The sequence below is a fragment of the Sphaerodactylus townsendi genome, linkage group LG08 (genome assembly GCF_021028975.2).
Source record: "Sphaerodactylus townsendi isolate TG3544 linkage group LG08, MPM_Stown_v2.3, whole genome shotgun sequence".
Lineage (NCBI taxonomy): Eukaryota > Metazoa > Chordata > Lepidosauria > Squamata > Sphaerodactylidae > Sphaerodactylus > Sphaerodactylus townsendi.
In genome coordinates this window covers 96,505,704-96,525,476 of record NC_059432.1, presented here as the reverse complement: position 1 = coordinate 96,525,476, position 19,773 = coordinate 96,505,704, and the positions used below count along the sequence as shown (strand labels likewise).

Here is a 19,773-nt window from a genome sequence, read left to right as displayed (position 1 = left end):
TGAGTTATTAACATTCCCAAGTTAACATTTATTAACATTCTCAATTCCATCTCAGTTCATAACTGCTACTTTTTAATTTCTTTTCTTAAAAAAGCTGCTGATTTGTACAAAAGCGTCCCTTACACAAATATTTTCATAGATCCTCTGTGTGTGTGTGTGTGTGTGTGTGTGTGTGTGTGTGTGAGAGAGAGAGAGAGAGAGAGAGAGAGAATAACTCCACTTTCTAAAGCCATATGGGGTGGGGGGGTGGGGGGGCTTTCCTGCCCCTCGTCCTCCTCTGGAACCGCGAGAAGCGACGGCGGGGACTCCCAAAACCCCAACCCTCCCCTTTGAGGGCTGCCCATTGGCCGGCGGCTGATTGCCCGGGTGAAATTGACACGGTCCGAGGGGACGGGCGCATCTGTAATCAGTCTGGCCCGGCCGGGACTTCTGCCGGGGCGACCTCCTAGTGACCCCTCTCGCCGGAGGAGGCGACTGTCACTTGAAACATGTCCTGAAAGAGGAGGAGAGGCGAGCCCCTGTCTGGCTTCCGATCGCTTTTGTGTGTGTGTGTGTGTGTATGTGTGTATGTGTGTGCGCGCGGAAAGAAAGAAAGAAAGAAAGAAAGAAAGAAGAGGTGGGGAAAGGAGGGGAGGGGAACAGATAGCTCTTCTTCTGGACGCCCCCTACCCCCTCCGCCTGCCCCCCTCTCTCTCAGCCCCCCCCCCCTCCGTCTCCTCCTCTCCACGGCTGGCCGGATAGATGCCTCTCATTAAAGAGACAGTCCCTGCAACAGAAACGCTTTTGCTTCCTCGTGGGTTGCCAGGAGAGAGAGAGAGAGGGAGGGAGGAAAGGGGAGGGGACGAGGAAGAAGGGGGCACGGGGGGCGGCGCCCCCTCTCACTCTCCCCCCCCCAGAGGGTCTGCGATTGGGGAAAGAGCTCTCAGGACAGGGCTTTGAAGAAGCGGGGGGGGGCAAGACTCTCGCCTCTCCGGGCTGACACACCCCCACTGACACCCCCCCCCCGCCCCACTCCTCCCTTGCGATCAAGCGGCGGAGAGAAGAGCAAAAGGAAGTTTCCTCTCTCTCTCTCTCTCTCTTCGCCCTCCCTCCCATTCCCCTTGTACCCCCCCCCCCGCGAAGAACTTTTTTCCCGGACGCCGCCCGCGCTCATCCACGCCGCCGAGAGTCGCCCCCCCTCCACGGAAAAAAAAAGGCAGCCGGAGGGCAAACCGCGAGGCGAGGGGAAGACACCCGGGCTCCATCTCCCCGATCGATGGGGGGCAATTAAAGCCGCCCCCCGCCCCGCCGCAGCATCAGCACCAGCCAGCCCTCTTCCTTGCGGGGAGGGGGGAGGCATCCTCCTAACAGACCCCCCCCCCCACCGCAGCCCACCCTCCGCCCCGCGAAGACCCCGCGAAGTTTTCAAGCGAGGAAAGTTCGTCCGTCCCCCCCTCCCCCGCAAGCCCCCAATGCCGGAGAAGGAACCGGGGCGCTCCGAGAGGCGAGTCGGGCAGCCGCGCCTGCGGGAAGGGCTGGGCGCCGGCGGGGAACCGTCCTTTTCTCCTCATATAGATAGATATACATTTTTTTGCAAGCTTTGCTCAACGATTCCAGCCCCCCCCCCCGGAAGATTTTCGCTTTGCCTTGTTTGTTTTTTGGAGGGGGGGACGGCGGACCTGATGCTTCGACCCAGGCAAGGTAAGAGCCGCCGCCGCCGCCAGACGCGAACCCGGCTAGGGAGCCCAAGCCCCGCTGCCTCTCGCCGGCGTCCCCCTTGTCAGTCTCGCCCGCAACGAAATTGACCGGAGCGGAGCTGCCTCTGGATGGCCCCAAAGTTCACGATCTGCAGCCGGCAGGGGCGACTGTCCCTGGGGCCGGGGGAATTGAGGGGGGGGGGGATCTGTCCCGGGAAAGGTGCATCTTGCTCGGATCCAGGATCCTGCCCGAGCAAGTCCTCTATCATAGATAAGGGGCTCAGGTACTTGACCAGATTGCCAACTCTCAGTAAACTTTTTTTTTGGGGGGGGGGGGGGTTCAGAGAAAAAGATCAGAGAAACTGCAGTTGCGAGTTTGCTTTTAATTTTTAATTAATTTATTTATTTTTGCTTGATATATATATGTTGAAAACTTTTGCTTTTAGTATATTTGAGGACGAAGGTCAGGCTGGGAAACTGTGGCCCCCGCTTGAAGTCTCCGCAGAGGGGACGGGATGGGTTTCATTGATCCGGCGTGAGAAACCTTTTCGTGCCTTTTGACGCCCAAACAGGCCGGCCGAGCGCCCAGGAAGGGACACCCCCCCCCCTCATCCCTGACATCATACAGGGTGGGAGAGAAAGAAAAAGTGAAACTCTCTTTTAAAATCACCATCCTATTCCCCCCCCCCCCAAAAAAAAACACACACACACACACACACACACAAATCGCAAGAATTGCCCCAGAGCCCAGCGGCTTCAAATAGACACACACAAACACAAAACCCTGGACTTGAACTTTACACTTCAGTTGCTGGATTAATTCATGGGTGACACTTGGAGCCCAGAGGAAGAGAAGGAGCGGAGGAATTATAGGGCGGCTTTTCCCTCCCTGCTGTCCACGTGTCTGTTCCCCACCCCCACCCCCCACAACCCCCCAATTTTCCAGGGTTGATTAGTATACCTTCTGGACCTTGAATGGAGATCTCTTAGAAAATTCTTGGAGAGAGTCGGGGGTCAAAGGGTGTTGCGGGGAGGGGAGGGCGAAGGCTTCCCTTCCTTATCCGCCCTGCTTTGCTCTTTTAAATTCAGGAAAGGGCCCAAACCAGACCGGATCTGGCTTGCTTGCTTTACCCTCTGTCAGATCTTGAATGCCTTAAAAAAATAATAATTGATTTTCATGCCTGTTTGTTTTTCTTTCTGGTGACCCAGTGGGTTGACGAGGTTATGGGGGTCAAGGGTAGTTTCGCCCTGTGAGTTGGGGGAGCCGCTTTTGCTCCGCACAAACTTGACAAGTCACCTTTTCTTTTGAACAGGGAAGTCACTCCCCGGAATTGTGCGCACACAGTTTGCATGTGTAGCTATTCCAAACTTCTGGGGTTAAGGAAATTGACTTTGAAGTGATTTCTCCCCTGGCAGCTTCCCTCTTTCCCCCCATTCCTGCAGTGAATAAAACAAAACTGGGCAGCATTTGTCATTTGCTTTTGGAAGTGCTTGCTGATTTTAAAAAAGCGAAACAGAGGGCATTTTTTTAAAACTGTGCCTCTTACCTTTTGCCTTCTTCTGAGTCCTTCTGAAAGATGTTTGTAGGGAGTTAATGATCTAATGATATCGCTGGGTGATTTTCCTGAACTCTGTGCTAAACTGTAGCTTTCGGGCTGCGGAACTATGCCCTCCGATTTTTTGACTCGAAGCTCTGGGTACATCTAGATAAAGCAGTTGTTCCACTGGGTTCATTTAATTCCGGAATTTAGAGCCGGTAGATCAGATTCTTTAGCCTCTCATAGGCAACTTTCCTTTAGGTGTTCGTTAACTATAATGATATACAATACCCAGATTTTTTAGCTGTTCAACATGGAGGCCAAAAGTTATCTGGAAATATACTCAGATTCTTTCCTTGTAGAATGTTTCTGTATCCACCCCCCCACCCCGCAATGTCTTTTTACACACATTAACAGTAGCTTTATGAACCTTTCCTCTGCCACCCACTTAATATGCTTTCTACACAAAATCCTGCCCTTCGGGAGATTATTGAAATGTATATTTTTGACAGCTTGTCTGCAATCTTAGGTTTGCCCTGGACTCAGTAAAATTGTGATAAAGACTCACGTGTATAACAATTAGACGATTCTCATAGTATTCATACAGCATGTTCTTTTCAATGCAACGCCGAGCAAGTTTGTTCGTTACCCACATAGGGGCATGTGCCAAGCAGTGCCGTGTTTTGAGCAAGTGTTTGTCTTTTATTTCATTTATTTTCTTTGGTGTGGCACAAAGGGGACCCGTTATTATAATCCAAAATGCCGCAGTTTGATCTGATTACAGAGCACAGGCAAATGGATAAACAGAACATTAGAGAGGAGATTAATGCCTCCAAACGTAAACTTCATTTAGTGGGTAGAATTTTGAAGAGGAAAAGCCTCATTAAACTGGGTACGCACGCTCGCGTGCAAAGTGCTGAAAGGCTGCAGATGAAATGCATCTACTCCCTGATAGAAACTTCACATTTTATGAAAACAGTTCAAATCACAATTTTATTATTATTATTATTTTGCGTAGCAGGGAAACCACATGTTCGGTTCACTGTCAGGCACATATAGTTCATTCTACAGCCTTTTTGAATTTGGAGAAACATTTTTGCATGGGGGGGGGACTTCCAACAGATTGATGGTTACTTTAATTAGCAGGCTTGTTTCATCTAATCGGGGTATTTTTAGGGGAGGGGGTGATCTGATTGGAGAATCCCATTTTAGCCTTAAAACAAGCTGGGGCTGTTTGATTGTTTGAAGAGCTGTGATTTGTCTATTCATAAATGTGGCACCACCAGAACCGCCTCCCCCACAACCACCCCAACCCAATTTATTGTTTTGTATTCTTTTCTTTCTAGATCTTGGATGAGTATTACAATGTGAAATTCTGCATTGATGCCAGTCAGCCAGATGTAGGAAACTGGTTGAAGTATATCAGATTTGCTGGATGCTATACTCAGCCCAACCTTGTTGCATGTCAAATAAGCAATCAGGTATGTAGTGAACATTTCTGGGGCTTACTTTTAAGAGCTTTATGATGTCCTTGGGAGAATATCAAAATAGCAGCCAAGCGGTGTGGTCTTTTTGCTATATAAAACACAGACGTTAAAGGCAGAACAGAGAAAGCTGGCTGCTGTTTATATTTTTTAACACACAGCGAGAGATGGGTTTCATCTATTCCTCCTTGCCTTTGATTATCCTTTTGTACCTTTTATGCCCGGAGTGAGTCATATTCTAAATATCCTTCTGCAGAACATCTTGTCATCTTCTCATATTTCCAAGCTTGCTTTAAATAGGATTTCTGATTCTCAGTTTTAAACTTCACTGAGACTTTGTTTAAAAATACCAACGAGGAAAGGCGAAAACACCATCAATATATTCCATGTGTCAGCTTCCTATGGACATTCAAACCTATTTTTCCAGTTGTCGTGCTTATTAACATTTCCTTGCTGAAAGTTATTACCCTTTCTACTCCTCGATAATTTACAGCTGCGTTAGAACGTTCCATTTGCATAGGGACTTCTTACTCTGGTTTGCTTCTAAAACCACTTTTGGGATGGAGCTGGAGAAATGACCGAGGTTTTTTTGTTTTTGCTTTGCTTTGAAATGACCTCACCCTGATAACTTCTCTATCGGTACCAATCTGTGGATATGAGCTTAACTTGTAAATACCGTACAACTGTAGTGGTAGGAACTTTTAAAGTTAAGGGAGTTAGGTTAAAGATTTGAGGGTCGCTGGATATCGGCAACCGTACCCTAGCACGTGAAAGCTGCCCCAAAGCAGTGACAGATGACATTTTTTTTTGCCCAGTAAGTTTGATCATGTTAATAAAACATAGCTGTTGATCATTATTATAACCACCGTGTCCCCCTTTCACACTATAATTAAATCAACTGGGTTTTAAAGATTATCTTTAGCTATTTTAATTACACAGACATGCCAGGGGATCGGGGAGGAAACACACTATAAAGCTTCCACCAGAAACTACCATTTTTAGTCTAATTCTTTTCATCTATTCGGTTTCCTGCTCTCTGACATTCGTAATGTTTCCCCGTGTTTACCTCAAACAAGATAGCTGCTGATTACAAAGCAAAATGAAACAAGCCATATTTTTTTAAAAATGGTGGCCAGGTATCTTTCTAGCACTGACCTTATAAAACTCAATGTTTAACATATCGAAGGCTGAGCAAACAGAAGCATCGGGCCCTATTGGTTGTGGGGTTTTTAAAAAAACCTTTGTTGAACACATGGTTCAAGTAAAGAAGTAATAAAGGCCATTAGCAAATGAAATATACATTCTTAAAGTTGCAGTCTGGTTGGTAAAGAAAAATAAGCCAGCCTGAGATTGTACAGCCGCTTGCCGAAAGGAAATGACAGCGTTGTGCTCAATTTATTTTTACATATAGTAAAGCTTGGCCGGGGGTGGGTAGGGGCGAGAGAGAGTAAATTTTAGTAAATAAATCCAAGTGGATTCAAGGGAGAAAATAGCTCAGAGCCCGCACCTTGGCATTGTTCTAAAAATAATGATGCGTATGTCAAGACGCAAAGAGAAATACATTTAGAAAATACAGCGTTCGCTCAGATGTGCACCTGGTGTTTGGAACCATCATCAGGGAAATTGTTACCTTTTCAAAGTTTGCATTTTTTACGTTTGGTAATGGCACATAGGTTCCTGCCAACATCCTTTTAAAAAAAAGTCACTGGAGACTTATTTATTTTTGTGCTACCCTGTGTTGTTTGCAACTCTGTATTTATGTAACTGATTGTTTTTCAGCTTTGTAAATCAAAAATGAGTTGCCCTTTATGTAGAACATTGTAGAACATGGCCCAAAGTATGCTGGGAGCAACAAAAACAAGCCGACAGTCTCTCTGTAAACAGTCAACAGACATGCATACGCAGACATTCATGTTTTACATACATAGCATGGAACACGTGTTGACTGGAAGTTTTTCCAAGTTAAACACATTTCGGGTGAGGGTACTGGGTGGTTAATGTTACTTCGTGCCTTGAAACAGAATTGCTTTTTCTGCAGTTAGCTCTTCCTACAATATTCTTGTCTAAACATGGGGAGAGGTGATAGTAAACTGAGACAGACCAAACTGGGATTGGCATGATGTGCTGAAATGTGTGTATATCTGTGTGTACACAAAGTAATGATGGCTGAGTTGAGCTGGAAAGGGTGCGTTTTTCTTTGAGTGATACACATGGGTGTGGTTTTGTCTGGGTTATAGGCATTCCGGTCCACCACCTGACCAGTACAATCCTAAACAGATCCTAAACCCTTCTTAATTCACTAAAGTCAGTGGGTTTAGGAAGATGGTGACGATGTTTAGGATTACACTGTAAGGCAGCATTCAGACTGAGTGGAACACATCCGGAATTTGCAAACTCCTAGAAAGAGATTAATTTGTATTTCAGGAGGGTCCAGCAAAGCTTAATTATGGGATTGCTGTGCAGGCCAACACAAGATGAACACAGCGTTTACCAGCTCTGGGGTTTGTTTTGTTTTTTTGCTCTGTTTCCCCATGAAGAATAAGCGCAAATGAGTCCTATGCATCACATAATTGAACGCCCACGTTGACTCGAGATATTATTAACTGCTAGAGCCAAGGACAGAGATACTTAATCAGCAGCAACTGTGTTAACCTTTAATTACCTCCTCTCACCTGTAAAATTCACAAGCAAACACAGCAAGGGAACTGCTGCCTGCTTGATAAACTGAAGGCTAGAAATCACCTTTACAGTTCTGGACATGAAAGACAGGTATGAGCCCTGCGCCTCCGTCCTCTGTGAGCTAGCCAAGATATTTAGCAAAGTCCTTCCCATTTAATGGCCAGAGGAAGAAAACAACTTTTGTTGTTGCCGATTCTTAAGCCCTCCTTTTAAAATATTTTTTTGGCAAAACCCGTTGTTTCTCTTCCACTGTCACCTCCCCGCCCCCCGCCCCAATTTCTTGTCTGAGGTCAGATTTCCTCACTTTGGATCAACTTTACAAAAGGCCCAAGTTCCTTCTTATGACTGTATAAATAAGTGTTGCTAAGATGTACAGCTCAGGAATAATGGGATGCAGTCAAAACATGTATACCGAGAGCCGCTCAGATTTCATTTGATTAGAAGCGGAGAAGGGCTTTTTAAGACCAGTCAGGGATAGCTTCTCTCCCTTCCCTCCCCATAAAGTTGATCTAGAATTTCTCAGCGTTGTCCTATTATCTCCTGTCATGTTTAATAAGTCTTAAAAGTGTGTAATTCAAGATGGTTGCAAATAATGAATTCCAAATCTCAGCCTCTTGCTTGGTTCCCCCCTCCCACTCTGAACCGGGGCACTGACATCCTTTAGCACTCTATGGGATCTTGTCACCCAAGTTTCAGTGGAATGCAGTTTGCACTATGAAATCAGTTTGGACGTGATAGCAGCTTGAGCAAAATAGTTAGAGGTTTCTTAATTGGAGTTGGGAGGTGTCTGCCTTTGTGTACTCTCCAGTACATTTGATGCCTGGTTCCCCCCCTCTCTGCCCTCAATATATGTACGAGTTGTTGACTTTTAACAATATTACTTCTACTGAAAGAGCCGTATACTTCAAATAGTTCTAATTGGTGGATAGAAGGTGTGTTCTTCATTAATAGCTACAGGTATTTTTATGAGTATATTCTGAATTTAAGATTTGGAAAACTGGAGAAATTGAAGAGCCAGGCTCAGGAAGGAGGAATGGCTTTGTAGCAATCGGATTGTTAAAAGGCACACTTTCCAGATGTTAGCCAAGTGTATATTGTTTTATGATAAAGGATTCGGAATTCTCAGGGGAAGTTGGGCTGTAAGCGCGCCTCATAGAAGCAGGCTGCTTTATGCTGCTTAGCAGTGTATCAGCTATTTCTTTTCATTAGCTGTAAAACAAGCGTACCTGTTTTGATCCAGTAATTGTTATAGGGTACTGACGACGTGGAGGGGTAAAATCCAAAAGCGGACGCAAAAGGAACTCGAGGCCAAATCTCACGGAAATGGAAACAACTTAAACAAATGGCAGCAAAGACCCGTTGAGCAGCTCAGTCGAACTTTTATTTAGAATGCACATTTGCTTCGAATGAATTCCCACTCACTTCAGTGAGTCTTACCCCCGGATAAAAGAGGCTGGTGGAACAATTGTCGCAAACTAATTCAAAAGACTGCAGTGTGTTCCGTGTGCCTGTAAAGTAAACCATCAACTGAAAGCAAACAAACCTAGGCTCATTCCGCGCATGAAGAATAATGCACTTTCAAACTGCTTTCAGTGCTCTTTGAAGCTGTGCGGAATGGCAAAATCCACTTGCAAACAGTTGTGAAAGTGATTTGAAAACGCATTATTTTGCGTGTGCGGAAGGGGCCCTAGAGAGGGTATTATACTTTTTAGGTATTAAAATCATATGTATTACAAGAATGCATTTCTTCATGTGATAGGGAATTATTAAAATACCATTCTTATTAGAATTAGAATATCGTAACTTTTTTCTTGCTTGTACTGAAAAATATCACCTACATCATTTATGTTCTGCTGAGGGTCATCTTAGTATAATTCCAGTTTGGGTAATGTCATTTAAAAAAACCCTGAAATGTACTTTGTAAACTAAATTTCTTCATGTCTTTTAAAGGTCAATGCTTTGTAGAAGTTTCCTCTCTCTGTCCTATTTAGGATTCATAGAATGAGAAAGCCCAAAGTGCTCAGAAGCACTTCTTAAAGTTTAAAAAGTTGTTGTTCTCTTCTCACAGAGTTGATTTCTCAGAGAGTTGATTTAAGGAATGGGTTTTTAAACACGTTGATGCACTGAAGTTAAACTTGGGAACAAGTGATCAGTAAACTTATGTTTATATCCACAAAGTCTGGTCAAATTCTATTCACCTTCAACCTGATCCACAAATCCAAGAAGTAAAAATGCTTGGATTTAAACAGCTTTAAACCCCAATCCTGAACATATTTACCTGAACATCAATGTTGTTGACTTTAGTGGCATTTACTGGTACACAATGGCTCAAATCCAAAGCACAGCCAAGTAAGTGTCTTTAAGTCCTTTGATTTCAGCGTGCTTAAAGGCGTCCAACTCTGTTTTAGGATTCAAAAACAAACTTGATGAAATCTGATCTGAGTAGTTTAACTCGTCTGTGGGTTAGGCTGAGGGTTGACCTCCAGACTGGGCCACTTCATTCAGTAAGCTTGCTCAGGAGTAAAAAGAGTATGTCTTTCAACCCCCGCCCCCACCCCCGGCCTGACTCTGCTTCCATGGAAAACCATAAAAAGATTTTGCACTTGCTTTAGGTTCTACTCAGTGGGAAAATGGTCTAGTCATAAGGTGGTTCCCTTAAATTATTTGGAAATCATGCTTTGCTAGCCCAGGATTACTGAGCAGGTCAAAAATCATTTGGAAGTGGGGTTGGCAATGTGAAGACTTGCAGCTACACCTGGCCCATCATGCCCCTACCTTCCTTTCCCCAGGCCGGAGAATCATACGGAAGCACACCAGAAACCAGTTGTTTTACAGCAGGAGTCTGCTAGCTGTGGCTCTCCAGATGTTCATGGACTACAATTCCCATCAGCCCTTGCCAGCATGTAGTCCATGAACATCTGGAGAGCCACAGGTTGCAGACCCCTGTTTTAGAGGGAAGGAAGGAGACATGTTTTTTCAAATGTGGGCTGGCTCTTGCCCGCAGGTGTTACATCACACATCCTTGGTCGTCTCCTGAGATGGCCTGAAAGAGGGAAAGAAGTTTAGCTGAAATCTGAAGTTGCTGGAAACCTTGCCAGTGTTCACTGAGGGACATAGCCAGTGAGCCTTTGAGGAGCACAATCAGACAAGCATGCCGTTCCCTCTAAGTGAAAAGAAATTTGTTGATGGGAGATTATCAAATAATCTTTGCAAGCATTTAAGAAATAATAGAGAGGATTAACGATGCCTACAGTGAAAATGCTAAGCTGTAATTCACTTAGTGGCTTTTGCCAACTCTCTTTCTCTCTGTCTCTTGTTGTTATTGCTTTTTTCATCCCACCTTTTTAAAAAGGCAGTAGGATAGCAGGGAGAAATTCACCATGACTCCACATAAGGCACTGCATTGATTAATTGCTTAATAAAGCCAAGAATCTCTCGCAGGTGAATGTCTGGGTTGGAGACGGTGGCTTTCATCCCACCATTCCGCAGGTGGACGGGTGTTTTTGCCACTATGGGCTAAGCCACATATGGAGTTCAGTGGCATAAGGTGTTTGCTCGTCTTTGCAAAGGGGTCTTGGGTTGTCAACAATTTGGTCGTGGTGACTGAAATAGTCACCCCTCAAAGATTGTTGCCCCACCACCTTAGGATGGAGGTAAATAATAATAATAGAGTGCAGTCAAGGCACAATCAACATGTGGGGACTTTGTGAAATTCTACTTTATGGGGTTTTCAAGGCAAGCAACAAGCAGAGGTGGTTTGTCATTGCCTTCCACTGTATAGCAGCCCTGATCTTCCTTGGTAGCTTTCCATCCAAATGCCAACCATGGCCAACCTTGCTTAGCTTCCAAGATTGGTGATGGCTGGCTAGCCAGAGTTATTTGGGCTGCTGCTGAGACACACTGGCTGCTCAAAAGGTGTCGTGGGTAGTTAAGAACAAAACAAGAGGTGCAGAAGCATTACTGGAGAGTACCCTCTGTGAATGTCTAGAAAAATTGTGTCCTCTTCAGCCCATACATGTTTGGACCTTTTATAAGCTTCAAAATTCACAAAGAAAGAGGGGGAAATGATAGGGTGGTTGTAACACACACACACACACACACACACACACACACACACACACACACACACACACACACACACACACACACACACACACACACACACACACACACACACACCCTCAGTAGATGTGAACTCAATGAGTTGTTTTACTTATTTTTAAAATGTCTATATTGCCTTCCCAAATGTATTTGCCCAAGGTATTAACAAGTAGACCCAGCACTGGGTAACGGATAGTCTGTTTTTCTTGGACTGAGGATCAAATCCCCTCTCTTACCCACAAAGCTCCCTCCAAGAGCTCGGTCCAGCCACCATTTCTTTGTCTAACCTACTTCAGGGGTCAGAATGGGATCACGCCATGTATGTCATTTGAACAGTGCCATCCTAAGAAGAATTACACTCCTGTAAGTCTATTGACTTGCAGGGGAGTTATGGAACTTTAAAGTTTAAGATGTTTGATGCTGTCATAAACTTTTGTGAACTAGAGCTCGCTTCTTCAGATATAACCCAGGGGCACTTCACTAAGCAGAACGCTAACATCGGACGAAATAGAAAGTGTTCTCTAAGCCATAAAAATTATGCTGGAACATATTATTGTTAACATGCCACATGACGCCTGTTTGTTTTTGCTGCAGCAGGCACACTTGGCTACCTCCCTGGAAGACTCTCCCAGAAATTTTCGATACTTTTTTTTTGTTTTCTTCAGTTCTATTGGAACAATCGTAAACTGTTTTCATATATAGTATTTAAAAACCCAGTATTCTATCTTGTTGAGTTTTATCGTGTTGTGTTTTTGAAGGGCTGCTATAAAAGGCCTGCAGCCAAGCTTTGGATTAGAAATTGAAATAAATATTGATGTTTGACTGAGCTGTGCCATTTGTGTGAAGTGCACTTAGGACTGGGCATCGCACAAAGGAGGGGGATGCTGTTGGGGCATTGTTGGAGCTTGTCCGTTCCATGGTACACCATATCTTTCTAAAAATCAAAAGGGTTCTGTAGCTCTGCATTCCTCTGCCATAAGGTGTAGGGCAGACGTAGCCTAAACTGATCCAGCTTACAAAGCTGAAACATACCATGGAAGTAGCTGGAAGAAATGGTGTGGCCTCCAGTCTCCAGAGCAGATGCAGTACACTGTTCATTGCGCGGTGTTTTGTTAAGCTTGTCATTGAGTACCGGAGAGACGCCTTCTTCGATTAGAAAAAGATCGTTCCAGTCCTGTTTTCTGTAGCTAGCCAATCAGATGCCTCTAAGAAGTCCATTAGCAGGTGATGAACTAAATCCCACTAGTTTTTATGCTGGTGAAAGACCGGAAAAGCTCCCTCTGACCACCCCAATAAGATGATAGTAGGAGTCATGGAAACCACATGGACAAATGCTGTGTGGGATATCAAGTGTAGTACAGAGAAGAATTCAGTGACAGTTGGTGAAGAAAGCTACTGGGATCCAACCAGGGGTGAGATTAAAATAATTTAACAACCGTTTCTGGGGGTGGGATTCAAATAATTTAACAACTGGTTGTTTACAAGCACCATTTTAACAACTGGTTCTGCTGAAGTGGTGCGAACCTGCTGAATCCCACCACTGGATCCAACCCAATGTCCCCTAAAAAGCAATGTGGGGAAATTCATGTGGGTGGGGGTGGGGGGGACAAAATCTGGAACTGGATTCCTGTAACTGAGATCCTGATGAAAGAAATGGTACAGAATTGCATTAGTTGTGCACAGAAGAATCTTTCTGTTTCAGGACCTATCCTACAAACTGTGTTGTTCAGTCTCTTAATTACAGTTTGTTTTGAATCCATCACTTGGAGATTTACACAAAGGACTTAGAGGTAATAGCCCTTTCCCATTTTGACTGTCATTGAAGCCCATTTTAACTATCAGACAATATCACACATATAAACAGAGAGCATATTTGTGATAGGAGGAATGTCTACCACTCCTCCTAGAAACAGAGGTTTTTGACATTAAAAGCATGGATGGACATTAGCATGAATGGACAAAAGCATGAATGACATTAAAAGCATGAATGCTCCTTGATTAGAATCTCATGAGTTTTCTGCCCTAAAATTTTCAGCCTATTGACCATACTCATCAAAATTACCCTATTCGTGTGCTGAACTCTGAGAACTCCCCAAAGACAGATATTTGGTGTTTTTCTGCAGGGCCGAACTGGGTGAGATGGCCAATTGTCTTATAAGAAGGAGGGCCGATTATAAAGAGCAGTGGGATATATGTGTGGGGCTGCTGGCCCTTAACTTTTGCTGTCTTATCTCCACAAATGCATTTCCTCCCCCCCAAGGGCCTTTTCTGCCAGCCAAGTTCACTTCCATTATCAGCATCTGACTGAGGGAAAAGTGACATCAGGGGTTGGTCTCCAGAGAGGTCCATCATGGATGGTAGATGGAATAGCACCCCTCAATCTGTACATGTCTTTTGCAACCCAAAACCACACCCATGACTGGGATGACAGTTCCCCATTTAAAGAAGCATGTCTACTTCAGTGTACTACAATCACATCTTGGGCACCACAATTCAAGAAGAATATTGATAAGCTGGAATGGGTCCAGAGGAAGGCAACAAAAAAGGTCTGGAGTCCATGCCCTACGAAGAGAGGCTTAGGGAGCTGGGGATGTTTAGTCTGGAGAAGCAAAGGTTAAGGGGGGGACATGATAGCTATGTTGAAATATTTGAAGGGATGTTATGTCGAAGAGGGAGCAAGCTTGTTTTCTGCTGCCTCAGAGACTAGGACACGGAGTAATGGATTCAAGGTGACGGAAAAGAGATTCCACCTAAACATTAGGAAGAACTTCCTGACCATCCATCAGGGCTGTTCGACAGCGGAATTCACTGCCTCGGAGAGTTGTGGAGACTCCTTCACTGGAGGTTTTTAAACAGAGACTGGATGAACATTTGTCGGGAGTGCTTTGATTGTGTGTTCCTGCATTGCAGGGGGTTGGACTTGATGGCCCTTGGAGTCTCTTCCAACTCTATGATTCTATGATCTACTTCAGTGTATTGCTGAGCAGATAATTAAGTTATGTTTCTGTCAGATTTGGTTTATCCATGCAGAAAAAATAGTTCAGATTGGTCAGCAATTACCGAGCTTTGGGAAGGCACAATCCACACACACAGTGGTTGTTCCCTCCAAGAAAAGACATTGTCTTCTTTCTTGAATATGGCCCAGAAGATGAGAAAATTGCAGTTGCCCCATGAAATATGGCTGAGGCCCTTCTCTTTGATTTTCAGAGGAAGAGACTAAGATGGGATCAAATAGGACATCATACTGGCCATCCACAATCTCTTGGTTGTTTCTTTTCAAAAACTTGAAAGAAGCAACTGGCAATTGCTGGCAATTGAATTTGGAAGTAATCCTGGGACAGGGCTCAGAAAACTGCAAGTTGCCTTCATCCTAGACATTTCACTGTAGCGCTTAATATTTTCTTCAATTATTTTATGGTGGTGTCTCTTGGTGGTCCTCAGAAGAACAAAGCTTAGTTATTTTACCTCAGAGTGCATTTGGGTGTATGATATACCAGTGTATGAAAATTCTTGACACTGCTTCCTTATGTGTGAACTTCACACCATTCAGTGGTTGAATTCATTTCTTAACCAATTGCTTTGTATATTGACTGTAATCTTCAATTAAATGTAACTTTTTTTTAAAAAATGAGGAAATTAGATTAGGGTGAGAGGTTAGCTTGTTGGTATTATGGTGATAACTACAGGTGTGTGTGTGTGTGTGTGTGTGTGTGTGTGTGTGTGTGTGTGTGTGTGTGTGTGTGTGTGTGTGTGTGTGAAGTCCTGTCAAGCCACTTCTGACTCATAGCAACCCTATAAATCAATGTGCTCCAGAATCTCCTATTGTTAACAGCCTTGCTCAGGTACTGCAAATGGAGGCCTGTGACTACTTTTATAGAGTCAACCCATCCCATAGTGGCCTTCCTCTTTTCCTGCCGCCTTCAACTTTCTTTTTAGCATTATTGTCTTTCCCAGTGGCTCTTGTCTTCTCCTGATGTGATTAAAGTACAACAACTCAGGTTACCCTGTCTTTATATTCAATGACACTTCTGTCATAGCTTTAAAGATTACAAGAAACCAAGAAGAGTTTAAGAGTATGTTTTCAGGTAGGAACACTTAGGCCGTTTCCGCACGGGCGGAAAATGACGGCCTGGAGGCAGTGGCTTAGCCGTCTCCAGGCTGCCATTCATACGGCCCGGCTGCAGCGCAGCGCGGCAGTATTCGAGAGCAGCTAAGAAGCGTTCTTTTAGGAAGTCCTTGCCGATGGCACCCGCTGCCTTCACCCGGCGAGCGGCAAGCGGACTTCGCGGCGCCTCCCCGACTTTCCGGCACTCACCTTGTCCCTGGGCCTCCAAGTGGCGTTTCCTGAGGCCTGGGGACCGCCCTACCCTCGCCACTTTCGAGCTTAGTAGCGCAGGGAACCAGAGGCGTGTCCCCTGACCTCCGGCAGCACGCCGGAGGCCCAGGGATCTTTTAGCTGGTAAATCTTTCAAGTACCGGCTCTCTGCGGCACCCGGCTGCCCGCCTCTTCCCGAGACCGTCGATAGCTTGGACCGGTCCCAGCAATCTTCGAGGTCAGCCAGCGAAGCGCCGACCCAGCCGTTTCCGCTGCCATGCGGAAACGGCCTTAGAAAACAGTGGTGGGAAATGCAATCAAATTACAGCCAAATGTGGTGACCTCAAAGGGTTTTCAGAGGTGGGTTGCCATTGCTTGCCTCTGCATAGTGGCCCTCGTGTTGCTTGGTGGTCTCCCATCCAAATACTAACCAAGGCTGATCCTGCTTAGCTTCTGAGACCTGACGAGAGCAGGCTAAAATAATCCTCTTGAAGTACAAAACCCTGAAAATGAGTCAGGCTGCTAAAGCTTTAGATTAGCTTCTAGAGCCAAAGAAAATTTGTCAGGGCTTTTGCTAGGGGATGGATGTGTGACTCTTTCCTTCTATGGGGTTCCCTGAACAGGATCACATGCACTTACCAGAGTTGCTATTAACTTTTGAAGGAAAAAAATGGTAGATCCTTGTCTCCACCTGCTCCACCATTGAGTTAACACCAGCTTGAGAAACAGTCAATGATTTAAAGGGGGGGAGGAGCTTATGCAGCCTCTTCCCCAAGACTCTTTACCTGATCAAATTAGTCATTCTAGGGGGCTGATTTCAATTAAAAACCAACCATCCAGGGAAAGGTTCTCCTCACAGATCTCTCATCTAATATGATCCGTAGGGCAAGCTTGTGCAAAAAGATCCCTGGATCCTCTTGACACCTGCTGCTTGTGATCTGTTCCATGTAGCTTAGGGCGTGTTTGGTTAGCGACTATACTGTACCATTTATTTTGATTTTGCCTGCATGTGTGTACCTAGAGCAAGCTGTTTCTCGATAAATACTTCCTTTTTTTAAATCCTCCATCTCTCACTTGGGAAATTAAGGCCTTGGCTCAGCCCTCAAAAGTTTACCTAATCAGCTAAAGTGGTTAACACCATTCCTGTGGAGGTGCCTGCTAATTGTCCTCCAATGCAACCTGGTGACAGTGATAACTTGCAGTTTGAAGGAGCCTTGATCTCTTTGATTCCTTCCGCCATTGTTTATCCAGTTGAAGAAAGATCTAAGTCAGAGGCAGGAAGAGAGGGGGAATTCCCTTTTGGCTCAGTCCTGGGGGCCATTAACAATTCCCACTCTTGCCCTTCCTTTGTTCCTGGGCTATGTTCTGAGGCATTTGCTTGGTGTCAGAGGCGTAACAAGGGGAAAATGCAGCCAGTGCACCAGTGCATCCTCTGCCCCATCCCACCTTGGAATGCCCCCGCCCCAGAACACTCCCGGAACGCCCCCCGCCACACCCCCGGAATGCCCTCACCACACTCCCACAGGGGCCCGCCCCCTTGGAGCTATGCCTCTGCTTGGTGTCAAAGGTTGGACTAATGTGTTGAACTAAGAACTGGGAGACCTGGGTTTAACTCCCTACTCTGTCAAGAAAATCACTGGATGACCTTGGGTCAACCTCTCTCTGGCCGATTACCCACCAGTGCTGAGCCATACAATGGGAGCGGATGTGCATCGGGGTGACGCGCCAAGGGAGCAGGCGCATCAGGGCAAGATTTCTTGTTTCAATATGCTTCCTCTTGCCCCGCGTGTGCCTCTCGCTTTCTGCGGGGAAAGCGAGAGCACCTCTGGCGTGACTTTTTTGCACCAGAGCAGGGTGAGGGCAGGGAACAGAGAATCATCTCCTCTCTCTCAGCTTAAACTACCTCTCAGGGTTGTCTTGGAAGAGGAGAGGAAGGTACGCTGCCCTGAACTCTTCCAAGGAATAGCAGAATTTAAAAAATGTACTGAATAGTAATAAATAAAGTGTAGCAAAGGAGCAGCGTGAGAAACGGTCAGGGGTGCCGTTTGCTAGTTCAGAGTCATACTGCTCTTGTAGTCCTTGCACTATGATATCGTTTTGACTGGGCAAGGCCATTGGAATATATGTGGATTGTTTCGCCTTCACTAATACCAGGAACAGTCAAACACAGTCCCATTTTCTGCACATTTCCTAGTCATTTACTGATAGATCTGGAGGACAGCTTGTTCCAAAAGACAGCCTAACTTCCCACTGCACGGAGGCCGGCTTCTTCCTGTCCAAGGCTGCAAAGTGTGAAATGGGCCTGCCTTGGGAGACACCCAGCACCTTTTCAGCTTAGTTTACTTCTGGTGTTTGAATGGGCACAGAGGTACAATATTCATCCAGTATTCTTCTCTCCTCCCCAGATGCCATAGAGTGCATTAAGGTCAGTGTTGATTTTTATTTTCTTTTAAGTTATTTATAAACCACTTTGCCCCTCCCTGGGTACCCGAAGCAGTTTGCAACGTTGTTGTCCCTTGCTCCGTTTTACGATCCACTGACGATCTAGTGAGAATCTTCTGCTGAGGATTATGTTACGATTTTTTAAAAGTTCTGGTATCTCTTGTGCTATGTGTTCAATTCTGTATGATTTGTTAATACAAAATATAAATCAAAAGACTGTTTTTTATTTTTTTTAAATTGAATGTATGTGTAAGTACGGGTGTATGAATACCTGTGTAAGTGTTTGCATTTTTTTAAACAAACAGGATGCCTGAAAATACTCATAACAACCTGCTAACATTGCCAGATTAAATAATTTTTTTAACTTAGTCTTAGAAGTTCCTTGATTTCCTTGTTTCAGAATGGTTAAACTTGTTGAAAATTCATTCAAGGCTTTACACCCACATTGAGTTCAGTGGGATTTATTTGTGTTTAGGTTTGCAGTGTTGGTCATACTTAATTCAGTGAACATGGGGGTATGTTACTTGGAAAAGGTTGCAGTCCAGTTAGGATCCTAGCTGTATACTTTTTCTCAGGTCCAACCAGGTGCAAATGGATGTGAGACACATTAAGTCTGAGAGATGTGTCTTAGTTACAGCCAGTAAGAAGCTGTGGGACAAATATTTTGTGTTGTGGATTGTGAACTTGAGAGACAGACAGACCGGGGTTTATGTAGTAGGGGTGTATGATTGGCACACAGAGCTATTCTTTGCATAAATACAAAGCAGCCCAGCATGGCCAGAGTCCAGCCTAACTGTTTCAGAAAAGTAAGTTAGATTGCCTGTTTTTAAAAACCAGCAATGATCAAAGTTGGTAAAAGAGGCTGAGATGTAAAGAAAACCAGTCAGCGGCACTACCAGCCAGATAAAATCCATTCCGCCTAAAACCGTCCAGGCTTTACACTTAGGGATTTAACCCTTACACCATTATACTATTATGGATTATGCTCCCTCTGATCAAAAGGGCAGCGCTTACTGTGGAAGTGAGCGAAGCTAAACGAGGGGAAATACAAGTGCTGTAAATTCAAACAAAAGCCAGTGATTTTATAAATTTATGGCACTGTACATGGTGAGTGTGAGTGAATATATTGATATATATACACACACACTTGACACTAATGGCTTCACACGATTCATTAAAAAATATCAGTGATAAAGATGAAAGGGTCACTTTCTGAAAGCGGTAACGAATTTTAAAGCTGTACCCTCTTACTTATATAATGGCAATAGCAGTCCCCTTTCTGAACATGTGTTGTGCTTTTTATTTTCATGAAAGAGACATGCACCACCATCCCGGAGAGAGTATTTGCAGAAGAATCTGAGTTGGGCATATTGGGCAGTATCCCAGGCCCTGAGGAGCTCTTCCTGATCATACTATATGCTCTTAGGATGATGTCTGGTCTTGAATCAGGCTCTAGAGCTAGACCTCATTGAAGTCTCTCTGCGGTAATTAAAGATGTGTCTGGTCGTGAGCCTTCCACGAAGTCACATGCTCTGAAT

The 19,773-nt window shown here is 44.8% G+C and overlaps 1 protein-coding gene across 12 annotated transcripts in view; it reads left to right on the top strand.

Annotated features, from left to right (window-relative positions):
* Positions 1-428: 428 nt before the first annotated feature.
* Positions 429-19,773, top strand: part of MECOM (MDS1 and EVI1 complex locus) — a 100,299-nt gene continuing 80,954 nt past the window's right edge. For 10 of the 12 annotated variants that reach the window (XM_048506169.1, XM_048506167.1, XM_048506160.1 and 7 more), the window contains exons 1-2: positions 429-1,680; positions 4,561-4,695. The gene's annotated coding sequence lies outside the window, so the exon portion shown is untranslated. Of the gene's footprint in view, positions 1,681-4,560; positions 4,696-19,773 lie in introns of those variants that run through there. The other 2 variants (XM_048506171.1, XM_048506170.1) reach the window with 2 other exon arrangements.